Source organism: Chiloscyllium punctatum, unplaced genomic scaffold (assembly GCF_047496795.1).
Source record: "Chiloscyllium punctatum isolate Juve2018m unplaced genomic scaffold, sChiPun1.3 scaffold_339, whole genome shotgun sequence".
NCBI classification, from domain to species: domain Eukaryota; kingdom Metazoa; phylum Chordata; class Chondrichthyes; order Orectolobiformes; family Hemiscylliidae; genus Chiloscyllium; species Chiloscyllium punctatum.
Genome location: NW_027310073.1, coordinates 132,099 through 135,499, shown reverse-complemented (window position 1 = coordinate 135,499; position 3,401 = coordinate 132,099). Strand labels below are relative to the sequence as shown.

The window sequence follows — 3,401 nt, the reverse complement described above, 5'->3', positions numbered from 1 at the left end:
CACAGTCCAGATGAAGTTTGTATTCCTCACGTACGGGAGCGAGAATTCTTTCAATGTCTCAGATCAGTTCCTGTGCCGAGAACATCAGAGTCAATGTCCCTTCCTCTACTCGGACTGACAATTTACACTTCTTCAATCTCCTATGATTCCATTTCCCAAAGAGTTTCTCAAGATTTCCAAAGCTGGAGCCTAAATTATATGGTTTGCTTCCTAAACATTTTTCCAACTGCCAACTGACAATATTTTCACAGTATCTCTTCACAATCCTCTGGCTTGCACCATGTCCAGGGATGAGAAGTCCCATTTGGTGGAGAGAGTTCCTAGGCTGGTGAGATTCACTTTGGAACAAAGATGGTTAAGTGGCAATTTCCTGCGGCTGTTTGTAATGATGGGAGAGTGAGCGGTGGGGAATGAGCATTCTGACGAGCAGGAGGAAGTGTTGCCAATGGACAGAGTCAGATAACAGAGGACAAGGGATTAAAGGAATCTAATGAAAAGCAGCACTTCTGCTCAGGGCGTTCAATAACAACTGCAGAAACCCGATGTGTCGAGCAGTGTATCTGGAAAGAGAAACAGAGATAGATTAGATTCCCTACTGTATTCAAACGGGCCCTTCGGCCCAACAAGTCCACACCGATCCTCGGAAGAGCAAACCACCCAGACACATTCCCCAACATTTCCCCCTTCACCTAACACTACGGGACAATTTAGTATGGCCAATTCACCTGGCCTGCACATCTTTGGACTGTGGGAGGAAACCAGAGCACCTGGAGGGGACCCACACAGACACAGGGAGAATGTGCAAACTCCACACAGACAGTTGCCTGAGGCGGAAATTGAACCCAGGTCTCTGTCGCTGTGAGGCAGCAGTTCTAACCACTGTTTTAATGTTTTAAATGTGGAACATTTCTGATGAAGAACTCGAGTTTCCCAAGTCTAATCAAATTACAGGCCTGCTTTGCAAAACAGGCTTTCTGAACTTTGAATTGGCCCAGCAGGGAACCATTCATAACGAAGACAGCAGGATTCGAACCTACGTGGGGAAACCCCAATAGATTTCTAATCCATCGCCTTTACCACTCGGCCATGACTACAGCCAGGATGCTCTCGTTGAGCACTGACCAAATCAGCCGTGATCTCATGGAAAGCTCCACTGACTTGATAAGTCAAATGCTTCCATCGCCTTTCATCCCTTTGCTGTCATTTGTAAGGTGCGAGACACCAATGTAAACGAAGAAAAGCACAAAGTTAGGAAAAGACATTTGCAGCCAAATTGAGTCAAAATTATTCATTGAAAGGAAAACCACACTTGGCAATTTGCTAGATCTCTTTGCGAACATGACCAGTATTGGTAATCAAGGGAGCTATTGATCTGTGTATTCTTGGACATGAAACAAAGTTTAATGACATATTCCTTTCTTTTTCCTGCGAAGGAACCGATCTTTCCAGATGCTCACAATGACAGAGAATTTTCCCAATTAAAGACGGCAAATAAGTCCCATCTCACGCTGACACCATCGTGAACGCTGGTATTTCATAGTGCCCCAGAGTCAGGGTCAATTCCCGCCTCAAGCAACTGAATGTGGCTGCGTGCGCTTGCTCTGGTTTTCTCCCACAGTCCAAAAATGTACCGGTTTGTTGAAATGGCCGCGCTAAATTGACGGGGTTAAAGGAGAGGAATGCATTTGGGCTCGGGTGGGTCGGTATGGAGTTGCTGGGCCGAAGGACCTGTTTCCACATTGTAAGTATTCTAATGTACAGTAATCAATGACCAAGGTACGGCGCACGTTGTGCGATGGGGCACATATATGACTTTTCGGTTGTTTTTTTTCAAAGTTTCTTTGCAATTCAAACGGGAGAGGAAGAAGGGAAATGAATGTCTCCCATAATTCTTGCCTTCTTTTATCATTCACAGGCGGTATTTTTTCCTGTACGTTTTTTTTTTACACTGTGGTTACTGTTAGTGTTCTTGTAAGCCACACCAGCTGGATTCCTCTTTCCTCAATGTTCCTCATCTCTACCCAAACACACTTTCCATCCTTATCTCCTGAATCAAAGTAATCTCTAACCATTGCATAATTGCCACGGAAACTGGGCTTTTCACACGCCTGTGTATGTCATTTCCCAATATTAATTAATCATTTACTGTGTTGCAGTTGCGCACGAGAAGAGGAAAACCAAATTTAGGCCGGTGGTCCTGGGTTTGAAACACACGTAATTGCAGCTAAAACGCAGATTACTGCACACAATGCGATCACGGAAGCATGCACCGAACCGTCAGGAAGCACACAATAAGTACAATGCTGGATGTCATTTCAGGAACAGGACCAGAAACACAACAGAAATACGTCTCTTGGGTAATATTTTGGACGTATGTCTCAATGAGCTATCGTATTTAACATATGTTCCATCGGGAATTACCTCACACAAGGAAGTAACCAGTGCTGCAGACGGTCATATAATCCGAGTTCCAAGTCCCGGAGTCAGAGACACTCAGTGCCCTGTGTGTACCTACAAGGAACAGCTGTGCATGGGGTTTACAGGGTAACTGAACTGCATGAATGCAGCTCGATGGTCGTCTCTCTGCTTCTCCTCTATAGTTTTCTGTGCAGTCCCTGCGTGCAATCTTGTCAACTACGTTTGTCCGGCACAAGATGGGCATTGGTCACTTGTCTCTGAGAGAGGCTGTTGGTTTATGTGTTGTCATAATTCTGAGTGTAAGGAGGAATCTGGCTGTCAGTCCCCAGAAACTTACTTTAATAAGTGGAAGCATGCTTTTTAACTTGCCGCGTGGCATATACTCGTTGCAAAGTTCGTGCATTGCGAATCACGTTGAAGGACTATCCAATTTTGGCAAAGGATTTGTGTGGCAGTCACGAGTTGCCACGACCAGCTATCCCTAGTACGGACAAATGGCAAGAACTACAAATTCGATTAGGGCAGCACAAGTTTAATGTAACAGGGCAAACAGAAGGCAGCCAGAAGATTTCTGGGTGTAGAGCAATCACCCAAGGTACATTTTCATATGAAAGTCTGTGCATCAGTAGAACCTGGGACCAAAGTAGTCTACGTTGATTATTCGTATTCCAGACAACTTGCGATGTTCCCCGTTTACTCTGAAAGTGAATAGGCATAGTTATTTCATCGTTATTTCGAAAGAAGATCCTGCATTGAATGTGTTCGCCGTTTTTTGATGCTGTGGCAAAAAGGTGGGCGATGTGAAACGTTGCTATACTTTCATTTCCTCCATTACTGTCCTGGTGAGGGAGAAAGGTGATTGGCTCTCTCAATCAGATGGGGGCACCGGAGCATTGATGATCTAATTTAATCACGGATATAATTGGAAATGTTCACTTTTAATGGTTCGTTGTTGTGTTTTTTTTTATGATACTTGAGCACTT

The 3,401-nt window shown here is 44.5% G+C and overlaps 1 non-coding gene across 1 annotated transcript; it reads right to left on the bottom strand.

Moving 5' to 3' along the window:
• Positions 1-1,012: 1,012 nt before the first annotated feature.
• On the bottom strand, positions 1,013-1,094 carry trnas-aga (transfer RNA serine (anticodon AGA)). The gene has a single exon. It is a non-coding gene; the product is annotated as a tRNA-Ser (tRNA).
• Between the last annotated feature and the right edge of the window lie 2,307 nt (positions 1,095-3,401).